Source organism: Pimephales promelas, chromosome 10 (assembly GCF_988280905.1).
Source record: "Pimephales promelas chromosome 10, fPimPro1.hap1.1, whole genome shotgun sequence".
NCBI classification, from domain to species: Eukaryota; Metazoa; Chordata; class Actinopteri; order Cypriniformes; family Leuciscidae; genus Pimephales; species Pimephales promelas.
This window is the reverse complement of record NC_142778.1, coordinates 10,484,905-10,503,505: the sequence shown is the minus strand read 5'-3', so window position 1 is coordinate 10,503,505 and position 18,601 is coordinate 10,484,905. Positions and strand designations below refer to the sequence as shown.

General features: G+C 40.6%; 1 long non-coding RNA gene across 1 annotated transcript; it reads left to right on the top strand.

Annotated features, from left to right (window-relative positions):
- The first annotated feature begins 14,066 nt into the window (after positions 1–14,066).
- On the top strand, positions 14,067–17,571 carry LOC120461495 (uncharacterized). The gene is made up of 3 exons (XR_016169864.1): positions 14,067–15,255; positions 15,744–15,846; positions 17,155–17,571. It is a non-coding gene; the product is annotated as an uncharacterized LOC120461495 (long non-coding RNA).
- The last annotated feature ends 1,030 nt before the right edge of the window (positions 17,572–18,601 follow it).

The window sequence follows — 18,601 nt, the reverse complement described above, 5'->3', positions numbered from 1 at the left end:
TATCTGATGCACATGTACAGTTAGGACAGGTATCTCACAAGAAACCCCTGTAAACACACACAGGTATCTAAACACACACACACACAGGGATCTGATGCACATGTAGGACAGGCACTGACGTAGGAACCGGGGGGACGGAGGGGACGTGTCCCCCTCAATGGGCTCTATGCACGGCGTTATTTCCGGTGAAGCATTAGGGATGCTCGATAACTTCCGCCGATCATAGAGTCCAATGCAATACCGAGAATGTATATTGAATTTTATACTCCATAGTTATACTAATGAAACGTTAGTCACAAAAACAGATAAAACAGACACCCCTCGTTGTGTTTATGCTTCTTTTTAAAATTATATTAAATAAACATAACTATATATAAAATTACATCTAAACGTATGTACGTTTCGTTTCAAAGACGGGAGGACAGCAAATATTGAAGACTCTGCCATAATCCCGTTTTCTCCGGTTTTCCTCCGCTTTAATCTACACAACCGGAAATGGACGAGCATCCTTACGTCAAATGCGGAACTTATGCGTGCATATAGCCCATATTGAAAAATGCTGCATGTGTCCTACCCAAAAAATTGCATACCGCAGGAACAAAAACGGCACATTTGGAACTTTTATTTTGAAAGTGCGGCAAAAAAGATATCCGGTTTTGCCAGCAAGTCAAACCCAGAGTGATAACGGGTTTATTGGGTTAATATAGATATCTATGGTTAAACCTTCCCATTTCATGTTTGAATAATCACCATTTGCTTCATATTCTTCACTCACCTATAGTCGGAGCATCTGATTGGTAGAGATGACTTCTCTCTGTAGGTGAGTGAAGAATATGAAGCAAACTCTATGGAAGCGAATGGTGATTATTCAAACAATTTCTCAGAAGTTAACATTAAACTAGAAATGCACCAGCTTTGAACTGGAATAAGACTCGACTTGTGAGGTAAATTAGTCTCAGTCAAGCGGTTGAAAGTAGCAAACTTTTTAAAATTGAATTATGGATACGAGGCTGACGATTAAATCAACAATGGAGTTTTGAATGGCACGTGTTATGCTTTGCAAGAAGTGATAGATAGCCAGCGAAATAGCAATAGATATAGCTGGCAATCGATTTCTCTGTGTTAACCTTAGCAAAATTAAAATGATCTGTCATTATCTCATTTCTCTGTGTTAACCTTAACAAAATTAAAATGATCTGTCATCATCTCATTAAAACCATCAACAAAGGATAACGTTACTGAAGTGTTTTACATAGCTGGCAATCGTTCTAAAATGTTCTGTCATCTCATTTCAGCATAATGCCACCTAAGAAAAAATTAAAGCCATCAAAGGGAATAACGTTACTGATTTTTTTTTTTCAAATAGTAAGTTTAGTGTAAGTAATTACACAACACATTTTACACAAGGACAGGAAAAGATCATATTATATACCAAGCCTAGATTTACATTTTTTTTTTTAAATGATGTAATGTGTCATCAGGATAATGTTGGTACCATTAGGGAAGAGGCAGGTGAGGAAGGAGTTACAGATGAAGTAACAGGTGGAGGGTATGAGGTGAGGTTTTAAATTAATTAATGATGAATATTTGAAAGTTTGTGCCTTTTATAAATTTTCCACTTACAGAAGAGCCCAAGATAAACATAACTGATCATACATAAGTCCATTATTACTTTGTTTGAAATATAATATAGGCTACAGAGAACCATGATGCAGCCATGGAAGAGACAAAAGGAGAGGCAGGTGGCACTGCAGGGTGTGAGGTGAGGTTTTAAAATGTATTTATAATTGTAATGGATTAAACCCAAGGATGGAGGTTGAGTGGTGCCCATTCAATGCAAATTCCTCAATCAATAAACAGAAATAATACAATATGCTTAATTTCTCATAAGCCTTGAGTCCACTAAATAATTGTTTTCAACCACCTATTCAAGCTTTTGACTTCAGTATTAGGGAGTCAATTCTCTGACTTCCAACTGAATAAATGTTCACATACTAAGTACATTAAATGGACTCATTAAAAGTCCTCTTACCGGCTCCCGCTTTGTCGCATGTCACGTTGGCTGCATTGACGGAAATAAGAGGGAGGGGGAGAGCGAGGAAGCTGGAGCCGGTAAGAGGACTTTTCACGAGTGAAGGTATTATTGCGCCAAGTTGAAGTGCTCTAAAGCACTTTTTTATGATATTCCGCCATACAATATAGTCATCAATTTTAAACGCTTAGAAAAACACAACGTTTTATTTTGTGTCACCAGCCTAGGTCGAGTTACACTAATTGAGTAACTGTGTTTAAATAGGGAAAACGAGGAAGTGTTTGGTCGCTTCTCTTTCTGGCCCATATTTAATGCACTGGGCTAAGCTAAGTGCTAACATAGTTTTGCGGCAATACAGAGCGATATAGTGCACGCACTGAGACAAGAGAGGTATGCATCAGCTCGTCTTAATTAAGGGAATAACATAGTTTAATATGAAAACCCGGTGGAGTATCCCTTTAAGTGATAATATTTTGTCTGCTGTAAACAGAAATGTCATGTGTGAGTGAAGGGCGTAGCCAGTAATGGGCCGGGGTGGCACTGGCCCGCTCAGACAAGGTCGATCAAAATACATTTGAGTTTATTTTTATTAAATGGGTTTTTAATTATTTTATGGGTCTGACCCAACAAAAATCCAGTTGTCACTGTTTTGACAGTGTGCGGACGCACTTTATTTTTATTTTTACTTTGTTTTTTTTTCCCTCATAAATGCAAGCACGAAAAATAATGTTAGGGACATGACACTTCTCCCTTACGGACATGACCACTATGAAAGCGACTTTAAAACTTTCACAGAGACCTCAAACAGAAAGCGCAAAAACTTTATTTAAAGTAATTTTGTGTTTTATTAAAGAGCCCCTATCATGGATTTTTGAAAATGACTGTTCATATGGTGTGGAATATAGCTCTAAGAGGATGAAAACATCCTGCAAAGATTTATATCTGAAAGTGCACCGTATATAAAGTTATTGTCTTTCAAAAGTGAGAGTCGACTCTGAGTCTATGAATGAATTGTTTTTGAAACGAGTCATTTGCTGGTTCGTAGTGACGTAGATACATACTGGCCCCGCCCAGTTACTGCGCGTGCAGACGGAAGTGTAAACTTGAAGTCTACACATTCAAATACTTCATCATAACATCACGTCAAGAAGACGCTGTGTTCTACAATGCAAAAAGATAGTTCAGCCACATCATAAAGGAATTATGCTTAGGGCACCAAAATGGCTAGCCAATCACCGCCGATTAGCGTCACGCAAAGGAGTGGTTTAGAAAAATGAGTCGTTGTATGAATCATTTGGGAGTCGGTGAGCAAATCAGTTAAAAATAAATGCATATTATAAGACAAATAAAGTGTTTTTTATCCTTGGATGCATGTTAAACTGTTTTTGGGAACTCCTAAAACAAAAATAGGAACATTTCAAATGCTATGATAGGGGCTCTTTAATTATATCTTAATTTTAATCAATGTTTCATCAACCAATTCACCTTTGGCTAAGCCATGCCCTAGAATGTAGATTGACCAATCACAGTGCGGCCAAGAACGAGCCCCCACAGAGGTCCGACACTTTTTGACAGCGCTCCATTGACTTTAAACACAGGCGTCTCATATTTTTGGTCTCGGCAGGCTATTACCCTCGCAGTTTTATCCAAAATATGGTTAAACGTTGTGCCTAGGGCATTTGTAACACAGATACTCGTTTCCCAGAGAGGTTGGAGGGGGGTGTCCGTTTTTTCCCTTCCCAAAACCGAAGTAATATCCTGACAAGTGTCGTGTTTGGATTAAACTGTGTGGATGTCCTCAGTCAGCTAAACCCTGCAAAGATCAACAAGCACATTTTTTTTTTTTACTTCTAACCTTACTGTGAGTGTGAAGTTACACTAGTTAGACTGTTTTATAATGTTTTAGGTTATGATTTCGGTTCTCGTACCGGTTGTTGATATACTAGCACACGCTGCTAATAAATAACAACGTTATACTTGTGTAGTCCGTTTGCTTTGTAATAACGATTATAGAAGTGAATAGAGACCTACCCAGCTTTGCATGAACAGTGTTGCTCCCTGATATTGTTAGTCCCAGCCTCCGTCTCGATTAGTAGGAAATGTGGTGGTTAATATTTTTGACTGTGACCGGTAACGTTATGCTTTTGCCTCTATTTTTTGGATGCCTTGTTGTTTCTTGTGTTTCACCTGTATGTCTTGGAAATAGCCTTCGAACACATATTGCAGCCCCTTTTGCCTACTTCTATCGGACACTTTATTTGCTGCTTTTAGTGTTTTACAAAAGTTTGATAACATTTCAGCAGGAAGAGCTGTTACAGCATAAGCCATGCAGAGCGCAGATGAAGTTTGACGGATGTAGCAACAGTAACTAAGGGGGGCGGGGCTTAGCCAAAGGTGAATTGCCTAGATTTAATAAATAATAAGTAAATATAGGAGAAAATAGATCATCATGACATGGAAGCGCATTTGCGTGAACTGGAGCTCATCTCATAAATAAACCGAAACTTAGCGTACAATGTACTACCTAACAAACCTGTGGAATATATAGAAAGTTTGAAATGTCAACTTTTAAACAGAACGATTCAAAATGAAAGAAAACAGACTGCTCTCTGCTTATTTAATCCGTATGAAATCTACATTTCTCTCCGGCGAGATCACTGCTGAAGATCGCGAGTCAGCATCATCAAATTCATATTTGCAGCTGACAAAGAAAACACTGTTTATTATTAAACAATAAAAATGTCTCCTTTCTCCTTGCTATATTTGACATTCATAATCATTACTTTTGCCGGTTCTTTGTGGCAGCTTTTAGATAGCCTACTTTATTGGCATCGCCACCCTTACATGATCACGTCACCAATGCATCAGCACCGAAAACAGGATTTTTTTTTCCGAATATAAAATCAAAAAAATTTATACAAACCATAGGGTTATCGTTACAGCCCTAAGATGAGAAAGCAAGAGTTTAGTCGTTTGTCATGGTTATAAAAACGTCTCAGGTTACGTATGTAACCCTGGTTCCCTGAGAGGGAACGAGAGCTGCGTTGTCAAACGCGATGGGAACGCTCTGCGTGATTGCGTCGTGAAGCGTCTGTACAATCAGTCCAATGAGAGAGAAGGACGTCAGGTGATGTCATCGACCAGGAAACTATAAAGCACCCTTGAGATCAGACCACGACAGCTTCTGTGAAAGGCCTGAAGCAAGTCGATCAGGGCATGCAGGAAGTATGGCTGGCGAACCAGGGTTACATACGTAACCTGAGACGTTCCCTTTCAAGGGAACTTCGAGCTGCATTGTCAAACGCGATGGGAACCCCATACCCACTACGCCAGTGTTTCCCAAACTTTTTTTCTGGGGACCCACATTTTAAAGTCGATAAATCCTTGTGACCCAATAAACATTAGGCCCATATAGTTCATATATCACGAAGAGAATTTTGTGCATTAACAAAATATGTATGACAATTTTTAAGGTCAGTTAAGCTTCCAGTCAACTATTTAAAAGAGATACAGATATTTGACAAAGCACAATTTTTTTATTAACCTGTTGTTGACGATAAGCAAAATGCAGAGGTGAAATGAGAAAGGAAGAGTTGACAGGGCATATCATTGCTTTCATATTCTCATCATTACAGTGTACACAATTTACTATAATAATTATTATAGGCTTAAATTAAAATATCCTGACAGTGAGACTTTGTATCCATGCATGGCTTACAACCACTGTATAAAAATGCCTAAACAAAAAAACTAGGGACACACAATTAATTATATTCCTCTACCCCCCTAATAAATCTAATGCAATATAATGGCTATAACATAGTATTCAATATAAATGACTATAATGACTATAACATATTATTCAATATAAATATTACACATTTATGCCCAAACCATGGTAAATTATTACATTCATAGGCTATTACATGGTAAATGTTTGTAATGATGGTGATTAGGGCATTTAGTCTTCTAACTTTGTTCATGTTTCTGCTATTTACCTCATCAGTATAGTGTTGGGAATGTTAAGGCTGTTTCATCCGATTTAAAACTAGTTAAAATCATTGAGCGATTTGTGGTTTGTAAGAGAGAGGAGTGTCCGATGGAAACGCTTCTCACTGGATGTTGCAACGCTGTTTAATAGTGTCCGGAACCGTGAATAAACGCAACTCCTTTAAGCTTTGCGTTCCGTTATCCACTGGCCTGTGCTGCCTAGTTCAAAGTAAACAAGTGAAACAACTGAAACCAGCGCTATTTTGTTCTCTATTTGTTGTTACAGACCGAGAAACTGCTTCAGGTGGACAAATCCGAATCGTTTCAGACCGTTATGCACGCGCGTGTGGCCAATTCATGGAAAGGAAATAATCAAACCAACGAACGATTAATATCGCTGGTTCAGTCGAGAGAACTACGGGACACGCATAAGAACTGCTGAAATATTCGGACTGTAAACGTTTCTCTCAGGTCAGTCGGAGCGCTCATGGTACACACACAGAGCGGAGTCGTCCAGCTGCACGCACCACTGCGGCGACACGCATATCTAACCAAATTTAGCCGCACCACCAGAAAATAGGGGGAGGGAGGTTGGGGTGCCCTCGGCCGTATGGAGATGATTGGCGGGCCGCCAATTAAATAGCCCTGATCTAGAGATTAGCCTAAAGCACACTGAAAAATAGTGCTCGACTTGGAGACCCATACAAAATCTCCCGCGACCCACTGCACTACGCCATGCTGAGAAATGCCCGTTCTGTGTGAAGTCCTTGCGCACACTAAGACGCAAGCAACCTAGCCCCAGGAGTGGAGAGGCCAAGGTCATAAAATCTGACAAATGTATGCAGAGAGGACATCCTGCCGCATTACAAATATCGAGAAGGGAAACACTCGGAATAAAGGCCGTAGAGGCCGCCATACTTCTAGTAGAATGGGGCCGAACAGCCATAGGTGAAAGCTGTTCAGCCGCTTCATAAGCTAATGATATAGCCTCGACTATCCATTTGCTCATAACCTGTTTAGATGCAGGGGACTCTTTCTTGAGTGACCCAAAGCTGACAAATAATTGTTCAGACTTACGCCACAGGGCAGCTCTGTGAACGTACTGTAGGCATCTAATGCCCAAACTGGACATAACAGGTTCAGTCGTTCCTGATCTGGGGCCAGTTGCACCAACAGGGCTTACGCCTGGTCTTAAGGTAAGTAGGTCTTAACTTAACATTCTAAGTCCGACCTAATAGTTACGACTGTTGCACCATCCAGGCTTAAGCCCTCTTCTCACTAAGACCGAGCGTAAATCTTACGCCTAGTCAGTAGCAGGCGTAAAGTCAAATTCTAGGCATATAATAGCTTTAATAGGCCTATCCGTTTTCCGACAGATAATGAATCGTTAAAATGATTTGTTAATAACTGTCAAATCTTCACTGTCTATTGCATGGAGACTCTGCTACGGTTTCATTTTGAAATTCTCGTCAGCGAAATAAAGGGGAAACAAACAATATTCACAATATTGTGTCTAAAAAGTAACTCATAATGTTAACTTATTGTTAATTTAACTGTTGTATAAAATAATAACATTTTAATAACATAATATGATATAAATATAAGACAAAAACTTATTTGGGGACATACCTATAACTGCAGTTACGCATCAAGCAGTGAAAACAAGCACACGAAACAAATGTGATGTCAGCTCGCAGTGCCTCGTCCATAGTTAAAACAATGATTACAATATTATCATAGACGATACATAGCATACACTCCTAAGCACATAAAGAATGAACTTACAATTGAACTGACATTTATTACCAACGTTCTTCTACCTCTCCTCTCGCGTGCAGGAGACAGACGTAATGCTTCCGCGAATGAAGCGAATTGTCACGTGCTGACTGTACAGCTCTATTAACTTTAATATCTCATTGTCAGTGAAATTTCCTTTCCTTTTTGTTTGATCCTCCATTAATACGGCTACAAGTTAACAAAACAGCGGAAGATCGTTTACAGCGTAACCCAGCAACGCACGCTGCTAGGCAACCGCTAGAGTTCCATGGCCATTCACATGAACACGCATCGCTAAGACCAGGCGTAGTTAAGCCTTGGCTTAAGCCTGGTTGGTGCAACCGACGTTAGGTCAACTCTAAAGACTGGTCTTAACTAAGACCTACTTAGCAGTTAGGACCAAGCTTAGTAAAGCCCTGTTGGTGCAACCGGCTCCTGGGGTATTAAAAGGTGGAGGATAAAAGGCCTGCAGCACTATTAGGCCCCCAAAAATTAACTGGGACCTAAGAAGTATACCACGGTCTAGGGTATAGAAATGCTTTCACCATACCCGGTGCAGATTCCAGGCATAAAGGAGCAACCGACAGGCCAAGCAAATCTCCTAATCTCCGGTAAATGAAACAGCAAGGGGAAATGTTTTCAAAGTGAGGAATTTTTCTGAAACCTCTTCAATGGGCTCAAAGGGAGCCAAAACCAGACCCTCAAGTACAATGGCCAAATCCCAAGCCGGTGCTCTGAGTGCAGTGCAGGTTTCAACCTCATGCACCACAGAGAAAAACTAGTAATTAGAGGATCTCTCCCGATAGAAGTATCCCCCAGAGGGGTGTGGTAGGCCGATATAGCCGCCACGTAAACCTTTAAGGTAGAAGGAGATAATCCAGCAGAGAAACAGTCTTGCAAGAAATCAAGAACTGTACTATCAACAGGGCAGTTAACAGGATCTTGGTGATGTGCGCCACACCAGATGGAGAATAATTTCCATTTCAATGCTTATAGTTTCTCTCGTGGAAGGAGCTCTGGATTGGAGAATGGTCTCAACGACCTCAGTCGAGAGATGGAATTCTATGAGCCGGGCCCCCTCAGAGGCCAAGCCACAGTATCCAAACTCCAAATGAGGGTGAACTCCCAGGAGCAAAGATATCGGGAAATGCGTACTGGTGTAGTGTTAACCACACCTAATACATCACATCCAGTCCAAGCAGAGCTGGATGTGTGAGGGAGAACCAAATAGAGCAATGCGTTGTACCAACGATGTGAAATGTCGACTGACTTTAGTTCTCCCTAAGAAGCTCCACCACCTCGGGGGTGAGTCTCCATTCCCTGGGCCTCAGCCCCTGCCTCAACAGGATATCTGCTCCGATATACGAGACCATCAGTGTTTTATCCAAAAGGACAAACACATAGTGACCTCTAGGGTCTGGCAGGACGTATTGAGATTTTCGGGAATACCGCCATCACTTTTAGCCAATTATGTGCTAAAAGGTAGATGGTCCTGCCAAGTACCATTCGCCGAGCGACCACTCATGATCACTCCCATCTTGTCAGGGAAGCATCCGTCGATAGCATTATGCATCGACAAGAAGCCCCCAAACTGGGCTTGGGCGAGGGACCAAGGTTCTTCGACATGACCGAAGCACAAAGGCAAAGCCGCGTGACCTTGATCATGCGAAACGTTTTTCTCCTCGGAGAAAACCCCTTGGTCCTGAGCCATCACTGCATGGGTCTCATGTACAAAAGGCCAAAAGTAACTACGTTGGACACAGCTGCCATGAGAGACACCAGTATAAAAAATGCTTGACAGTGAGTAACTGGCCTAGATATACCCCCCCAACTTGTGAGGGAAGCATCCGTCGATAACATTATGCGTCGACAAGAAGCCCCCAACAGTGGGCCTGGGCGAGGAACCAAGGTTCTTCCTCAAGACCGAAGCACGAAGGCAAAGCCGCGTGACCTTGATCATGCGAAAAACGTTTTTCTCCTCAGAGAAAACCCTTTGGTCCTGAGCCATCACTGCATGGGTCTCATGTACAGAAGGCCAAAAGTAATTACGTTGGACGCAGCTGCCATGATATATACCCCATTTACTGCTGTAAAAGGCTACACCTAGAAAAGTGGTCCTCAGAGCACACTCTTCTTGGCGTTGAGCAACAACCCCCAACATCTTAAAATGAGACAGAACGACATCTCAATGCCGAACTGCCACATGCTCAGATTGAGCTAGGATCAATAAATCATTGATAGTATAATACACAAATGCCCTGGAGTCCAGAGGAGCCAGAGCTGCATCCACGCATATTGAAAACAAAGGTGTGGGGTGAGAACCATGGCTGAATAGGAGAACCCAATATTGGTATGCTTCACCCCCGAAAGCAAACCTCAGGAACCTCCTGTGATGAGGATGGAAAGATAAGTAAGCGTCCCTTAAGTTTATTGAGAGAAACCAGTCCTCGGACTGAATCTGTGGCACAATCATATTTAAGCATATTGAACTTAAGATTCTGAAACCTGCTGTTTAATTGACACAGGTCCAGAGTAGGACCGCAACACCTCATCCTCTTTCAGAAACAATGAAGTAATGGCTGTCTGCTGGGAGGAGGAATCCCTTCTACAGCTCCTTTTACAGAAGTGTCAATACTTCCTGCTCCATAACCAAAGCTTGCTCGGGTCCACCACTACGAGGAGGACCCCTAGAAATCTGGGCGGACAAGAACCGAACTGTATTCTGAAACCCTTTTCTATAGTGTGCAGGACTGCCACATATTTTTTCCACTGAGAAATATGTGGCAGTAGTTTTCACGCTGCCAGAAATTCTACTAGGGGAACCAGTCTCTCAAGACTGGCCTCTGGATTTGCTTGAACAATCATTTCGGTGCCCTGAAGCGGCGAACCGACAGTGAGCAACCGAACTGACCGCTCTACAACCCTCCTCGGAGGATCGTATGGGGACGCCGACACCTCGGTGTCCTGAATGGCGAACCGGCAGGAAACAACCGAACTGACCCTCAAAGAGTCGCACCCCAGAGGTTGCCGAGGAGAAACGATTTCTCAAAATCGTCCCTGCCCCGGAGGAGCCCTCAGAAGCCTCGTTTTCTTGTCTAAGCTTTATTAGAGATGATGACAGTCCTCAGATCTGCTTATCTCTTAACTAGCTTAGTTCCTACGACCCTCCTCAGAGGACTGTTGGATAAAGCAGGCACCTCGGCGCCCTGAAACGGCGAACCGGCAGGGAAACCGAACTGACTGCTCTTTTTTAAGGCTCATTTGGGGACACTGAGACCTTGGCCCCGTCCACACTACTGCGTTTTCGTTTAAAAACGGAGAATTAAAACGAATACGATCTCCGTCCACACCAGCGTTTTATCTGCGTATTAGAAACCATCTCCGTCCACATTAAAACGACTGAAAACGCGGATCACGTGACCATTCACCAATACTGGGCATGCGCGTGCCGGTGTAAACATTGAATGACGAATCAGGGAAGGATACGTCATGACTGATAACACACAAGCCAAGCGCCAGCCTCTGCGTCAGCGTTTCTGAAGTTCTCAGTTTTGTCTCGTCCACACTAAAACGCCCTCCGGATATTCAAAACGCAAAACGCAGCTGCAGCGTTTCTAAACTTCTCCGTTTTAGGTCTTCGTTTTTCCCGTTTTAGTGTGGACTAGTGTTAATTTTACCAGCCATTTTTAAATTTAGTTTCAGTTTTAGTCCAGTTTCAACATCGCTTGTTAGTTTTTATCACATTTAGTCGACATCATCCCATTTTTATTTAGTCTAGTTTTAGTCGACTATAAGTCGAGCATTTTAGTCTTTATTTTAGTCCAAGAAAACATAATTTTATTCGTTTAGTTTTAGTAAAAAAAAAACTGTCAACATTTTAGTCTAGTTTTAGTCAGGACATCATTTTAACCTTTTACTTTTTTGTCAGCAGATAATATTTAACATTTCCTAAAATTATTTCACAATTCAACATTTTCTCTCATCTTTTTGATAAAAAACACAATTTTAAGGAGCACATGCAGACATGGAAGATGTTCTGACAATATTTGCATATTTATTTTGAACATTGTTAAGGTTCAAAGACACAAACACAAATGCTTGCATTAAAACAAATAAAATACACCGGACAAAGGAAACAAATAAATAAAATAAAAGTGTATTATGAACTTAACACAAGTGCTGGCTGTTTAAAGCTAGTTCACATAGAATAAAAAAATAAATAGATTTGAGGTCAATGTTGTGAAGAAAAAAAAAAAAAAACTCCAACTAAAACAACAAAAGTGCTTTCCTGCCAGCTAGTTCACATGGTATATAAAGGTACAGTATTTAAGGTGAAACAAGGCATAGCTTGCTAGAACGTATGAAATCTTTTTAACTAATCTTTTTAAAGCGTCTGTCTTTAATCAAATTTAACTGAAACTATAGTTGCCCGGCCAGTATAACATATCTAAGTTAGCATAAATTTAACTTCACATACAATTCTATCAACAAGTGGCTACGGTCGCTACGTGCTAAGAAGCTAACGTAACATAGCCAGCCTGGATACTAAATGCTAAGTTAGCCATCATTAGTATCATTGTAACAAAATGTGTCCATATATCACGTCTCTTCTTTCTCCCGAGCCCCGTGCAAAGCATGTTTTACTTTTAACCTGTCGCCGCCGCCTCACCGTGAATCCAGCTCCTGTCTGCTCATGTGTTGTGTGTAGGCTACTCTGACTGTGCCCGCCCGCTCCAGGTTTGAAAGTGGATGTGTGGCGGAAGAGCTGACGAGGAGGAGGCGGCGGAGGAGACAGGATTTGACAAAACAAAACCATATCATATAATAATATGTAATTTTCGTCTCGTCTTTGTTCGTGAACTAAAATGTCCATAGATTTTAGCCCAGTCTTTATTTACCGAACTGCATTTTCGTCTCGTCTTTATTAGTCTACGAAAATTATTTCTGATTTACTCCCAGTTATTGTTTATTAGTGGGGATTTTAGTCTCGTCTCGTCTAGTTTTCGTTCGGTGAAAAATGTGCGTTGACGAAAATATTTTCGTTTAGTTTTCGTTAACGAAATTAACACTAGTGTGGACGGGAGGTGCAAACGTAGCAAAAGGTCTACGTTTTTAAACGAAAACGCAGTAGTGTGGACGGGGCCCTTGGTGCCCTGAAACAGCGAACCGGCAGGGAAACCGAACCGTCAGTGCTGCGACCCTCCTCAGAGAGTCGCGCCCCAAAGGGCACTGAGGAGAAACGATTTCTCAAAACCGTCCCTACCCCAGAGGGGACCACCCTTGGAAGCCTGACCGCCTCAGCGTCAGGGCTTCCCCTTTGTCCAAGCTTTTTTAGAGATAAAACAGTCCTCAGATCTTGCATATCTCTAACTGGCTATAGACTGTTGTTTTGCACCTTGTGCTGCGAGGAGCTTAATAGGCCGAGACTGCTCTTGTCCAGCAGTCTCAGGAACATTGGTGAGGAAGAAACCTCTGTAACACCGCTGAATGGATTATTTAATAGTTTTCTTGAAAGCGGAGCGTCCAGAAGAACAGACATATTTATATCTTTATTTTCCCATTATCTTTATATCGGGAAAAACATGTGTACATATAATTCTGTGGACACCAGAGGGAACAACCGAACTGGCAGCGCTGCTACCCTCCTCAGAGAGTCGCTCCTCACACTCATTCCATACCCACCAGGGCTGCCTAATAAAAATGTAGGCTATTCATTATTTATGATGGCTGGTGGGTAACGTCGGGGTTAAAAACGATGACACCAACTCGGGAGAGAGAAAGCTTGCAAGCGTCTCTTTAACCCACACTGAAATACCCAAACATTGCTATAATTAGACATCTGGGGATTAAACACATAAAATATAAACCCCGACGAGGATGCTGTGATACAGAGTTTTCTAGTTTTTACCCACCCAGCACCAGACGTCATTAAGACGTTGTTTTTTGGGCTAAATCAAGTCGGCCCGTCATAGCCTTCATTTAGCCCAAAAATAGACGTTGAAAATTGGGCTTTGTTTGGTCCGTCCGATTTGGTCCAAATTTAGCCCAAACATAGACGTTGAAAATTGGTCTTTGTTTGGTCCGTCTGATTTGGTCAAAATTTAGCCCGAAAATAGACGTTGAAAACTGGTCTCTATTTGGTCCGTTTGGTATGGTCCAAATTTAGCCCAAAAGACTTTGAAAAATGTAGCCTCCTTTGTTTGGTCCGTCTGAGGGCAGCGCCAGATCATTTTTAACAGGTGCTGAAGGGGTGCTATATCATTGACAGGGGAGCTTCACAATTATATAAAAAGGCTACTTTTAATAAATGAGCAAAACTTAGCCACTCAATATATCATATTCAATTATTGTAATTATCACAATTCAGGTTTTAATTTAAATTAAAATAAGCACAACATTCAACATTCAATCAAATATTCTTATGTAGCCTATTAATAATAATGTAATTTCCACACAATATCTTGTTATTTCGACATAATATGTGTGCGTGCAACAAGCAAGATGTGCATTTGTAAATCCGGTGACACGCGTGCATTGATTTTTATTGCATTTTATTTTTATTAATAAACTGTTTTCTGTGTCCGCTGCAAAAGATGAAGTTGAAGATCTCCATCTCCGCAGCGAACGCGCCTTGAGAGAGAAATGCACAAAATGATTACATAATCAGAGAGTACCTATTTCTTTTCGTTTTGAATTGTTTTGTTTAAAGATATTTCCAGCTCTCTATAGATATGTCTCATGTCTTTGAGACATGCTGAGTTGTGGTAAGTTGAAAGGCATTTTTTGTGCATAGTAAAACATATCTGCAACATTTATCAAGTTCACGGATAATTGTGCGTGCATTTATTAATCGTTATGATAGGCCTAAAATCATAATAAAGGCTGTGTACAAAAAAATCAGATGAGCCCAGAATATGAATGCAACGCGTTTAATTAGCCTACACATTAAGCATTTTCCTCCAAACCAGAACGCTTGGCCTGCGGACTTGAATGTATTTAAAAAATACATAGAATAGTTTATAATTGTTCCTCATGTTTCATCTGTAATCTGTGTAGGCTATATGAGGAAATATGTGCATGCCTTATGTAGGTTTTAATCAATGTTTTTGCAAAAAAAAAAAAAAAAAAACAATCTACAGCACGTTTACCATTTTTTAAAGCTATATTATATTATTAGACTATTAGCCTACATGACTTAAAACATTGTTTTATAGTTTGACGATGGCCACAGGCCTACTATCCACTTAATAATGCATCAAGTTTCAGCTGATTGTCAAATAATTCACTCCATCTCAATGCTGCGTAACTCTGCGTGTTTTAATCAATGGGCGCACGCGCTGAACATTCGAGCCGCATTTGAACTGGAGCAGACAACGTTACCATGGAAACCGGGCGGTAGCTCAACTGACAACGATCAGCACAGCTCCATCTCTCGCTGTTGTTTTCACTACTTTCAGGTAAGTTTAGTCCCTAAAATTACACAAATAGTACATAAAAATGTTTCCGACAATTTCTTTTATGTAAAAGACTCACTTCCGTTGAATATTTGCTTGGTTAGTGTCTTAGAAAAAGTCCGTTAGCATCTCAACTGTTAGGCTAACTATAGGTAAGTTAGGTTAACTATAACGTTAGACTTGAGCAGTAAGTTTGGGCTTTTAATCGTATCTTACTGTATGTGTAGATTAGATATTTATTTTGATAGTTTTGTAAAGGTTTTGTTGGCAATTGGTCAATGGATGAATGGAATTAAGCTAGCTAATCGTCAAAACAGTGTTATTAATACAGTTTATTGATGACGTATTCTTTGTACAGGTAATGAACACACAGAACAAATTATTTATAACGTAATAATATTGGTGTCTTTCTCTTTTCAGTATTGTTAGCTCCAACCCCAATTATTTATAATGTAACTTAATAATATCAGTTGTCTTCTTTCTCTTTTCAGTATTGTTAGCTCCAACCCCAATTAATCAGACCTGAGCAGCTGACTAAACATCACCAGAAACTCTGCAGAACACTGGCCCTGGTCTGGTCTGGATGCCACTGTTGTAAGTCATCAATCTAGCAGTCATCCTGCATCTCTGATGTGTCATGTTCAGAACAAAGTTTTCCTCTAACCTAGTCCAGCACACCTGAACAAGCTAATCAAGGTGTTAAACTCTGGGTGCTTATCACTCAGGTCCCTAGCTCAGTAGTCAGTGGTTAAAGGGATTGTTCATTTTTTAAATACATTTTTGGTATGTTTTAGCTTATCTCGAGGGCATCCAAGATGTAGCCTAGGTGTCTTTGTTTCCACAGTATTTTCAATTTCGATTTTTTTAGGTCAAACCGTTCTTGTCGGTCAGGCATATAATGCAGGTCTCTGGTCACCACCTCAAAGAGCATGCACAGAGAAGTCCAAATTAAACATGATTTAATGACTCGTAAATTAAGTACACATTGATGGCTTAAAGACACGAAACGAGCGGTTTGTGTGAGAAAATGAACAGTATTTATATCGTTTTTATCTGTAACCACAGCCACGTCCAAGTGATCTGAGGGCGTGGGCTCTTCGGTCTGCGAAAGTGTCGGGAAAGTGCCGGAAGTGATCTCTCTCGCACGTGTACGTCACTCATTGTTTACACAGAACAGAGATTGTAGGTAAGACGGCTAATTGAAATGGTACTTATTCAACGTTGTCTGTTGATATATCGAAATCGTCTTCCATTGCGATTTCCTCTATATCTAAATAGATCTTCACAGTGAAAGGTAACACTTCCGAAATCTCTGTGTAAACAATTAGAGATCACTTTCGGCGCTTTCCGGCGCTTGCGCAGACCGAAGAGCCTGCGCCTTCACATCACTTGGACGTGGCTGTGGTTACAAGAGGTAAAAATGATATAAATACTGTTCGTTTTCTCACAATCTGCTCGTTTCGTGTCTTAGGCCATCAATGTGTACATATACGAGTCATTAAATCATGTTTAATTTGGACTTCTCTGTGCATGCTCTATTAAGTGGTGACCATAGACCTGCAACTAAAAATGACCTAAAAATATAAAAATTGAAACTACTGCGGAAACAAAGACACCTACATCTTGGATGCACTTGAGGTAGGCTAAAACATACCAAAAATTAATTTCAAAGTGAACTACCCTGATTACTAGAACTAGATGATTTTAAAACAAAAACCAATATTATATTTCAGCATAAACATGTAATGTCTGATCAAGCAAACATTTACAATTTATCTGTGACTGAAATCTTGCACGTATATGTATAGGAAAAACTCAAGTGTATACTTTACGTTTCGGACAGCCATTGTTTTTTTTGTTTTTTTAAATGTACATTTTGGTTATTGTTTTCTTTCTCACCAGGCTAAAGCATTTCAAGTAAAAACTTAAGTCGTGGCTTAATAATCCGGGGTTGGGATGGTGGAAGGAGCAGAAGAACCAGAAGATCGGAGATCAGGAAGATATCTGTTGGTGCCTCTGAGGGAACTGATTTAATGTGTAGAATTTAACCAAAAATGTTCGTCACTCACCTTCATGTCGTTGCAAACCTGTAAGACTTTCGTTCATCTTTGAAAGATATTTTTAATGAAATCTGAGAGGTTTCTGTCCCTCAATTTCACAGTTTATGCAACTACCACTTTCAAGCTTCAGAAACGTAAGACATTATAAAAATAATCAATAGAGGGTTTGCACCCACGTCACGATTTGGCCAGTTACCCGGATGCGCGGCTATATTCGAGATACTCGGATGTAAACAACAGCATTGATTGCACTGTTTATGTACTACTAAACACATTGTTACACTAATTTATGATGTCTTAACTACGAAAAAAACACATGGAAGCTGCAAAATCATATAGGCTAGACTTAGTAAGCAGGAAAGAGCGTGGATTTTTGACGAACTAAAGTTAATATCTGGTAAAGATCTGAACGAGCTAGTTTCTCTAGCCCTTACTGCTATTCATCCTTCTATTTCTTATCCCACATAGGCTACGTTCAGATTGTCAGTCCAAAAAAAGCACATGAAATCCGTTTCAAGCTACATCCATATGTCCACAATCCTATTAAATCACATATCTGGAAATCTGCTTCAGTCCGAACGCTCTGATCAGATTTCGCGTGGTATGTGACTTTCTCACGCCACGCAAATTTTAAAGTCAGACATTGTAATAGGGAACATGCTAAAAGTCGCTGCCGAAACAAGGCTGTGTTGTTGCAAAGTGCCGGACAAGCGCTTTATATTTGAAACCGGCGCAGATACGAGCACGGAAAAAAGCTGTGCACACCAGCCTCCTCTAGTTCTGCAGCTCAAAACACCAGTCCAGCACGGCGGCTACACATTTCCATGTTGTAAAATTTAAATAAGACAACATCTCTATTGCAAATGCAAACCCCTCCATCAACGCAATGTCATTGCCATATTTCCAAAGAGCTGCATGAACACACGACTCGGATCTGAACAGTTGCGATACATAGTGTAGACATCATTTTAGATCAGATCCCAATCGGATACAAAGATACATCAGATTTGGACTGACCGTGTGAATGTAGCCATAGTTAACTACTTTACTTTAACATTTTAGCCATAGTCAACGCTTCATTTACACATGTGGCTGATGCTTTGCCTCTCAACTACAAACACCTTCATCACAAACACTTTCTTTCATCCATTTTTTGCACTCTTCTCTTTAACTTTAGGCAGTCTATAGAACTTGAAATGTTTTTTTTCCCGGTGTGACCTATTAGTACAGACCAAAACACGGCCATTTTTCAGCAGCAATAATCAGCCAAATATGCAAGTCTGTTCAGT